Below are 757 nucleotides of genomic sequence, written 5' to 3' on the forward strand. Positions count from 1 at the left end.
GCTCAGCCCCATGGTTTCACCCTGACAGAACGGGATCATAACAGGAGTATGCGGACTGCTGGGGAGGGTCAGCGAACGTACAGAAAGTGCCTGAAACGGAGCCTGACACCCAGCAAGTCCTGTGCGCCTGTGAGCTACTTATGCAATTATACATTCTCATGTATAAATAAGTAAGCGCTTGAATCTGTAAATATGTAAGCGTGTATACGAGAGTTGTCGGCACCTTTTACCTATATGTATTGTTCACGCTCTCTATATACATATACACGTATGTACCCACGCAGACATACATGTGGTGCTGGCAATTGTCATAACATCGAAATAATTATGTTTAGTAACGTTTTTCAGTTATACAGCGATGACTGTTGAAGACGATGTCAACACTTAGTGGTAGAAACGATGGAGGCGGGAAGCTCTGAGGCGGTGCGAGAAGAGGTACTTGCACCGTGCCCAGGAGCACGTCCGGTGGCGGCTTCACAGGCCGCACTGTGGCCCACGCTTCCCTGCCGGGTCCGAAGCCGGCGAGGTCGTGCGGCACCAGCGGACGGCCGCGTTCCCTGGGGATGCTCCAGATGTCAGCGCCGGGCGAGCCGTGCCCCTTCTAGAACCCACTCCCGTTGCATTTGCCCACATTGAACGAGGCTACTGGCTTTTTAAAAAAATTGTATTTTATGATTAGTTTCAGGTGCACAGCACCCTGGTTAGGCATTTACGTGGTTTATGAGACGATCCCCCGACGGCACGCTCTCCCCTCGGG

Source organism: Pteropus vampyrus, unplaced genomic scaffold (genome assembly GCF_000151845.1).
Source record: "Pteropus vampyrus isolate Shadow unplaced genomic scaffold, Pvam_2.0 Scaffold282, whole genome shotgun sequence".
Classification (NCBI taxonomy): Eukaryota; Metazoa; Chordata; class Mammalia; order Chiroptera; family Pteropodidae; genus Pteropus; species Pteropus vampyrus.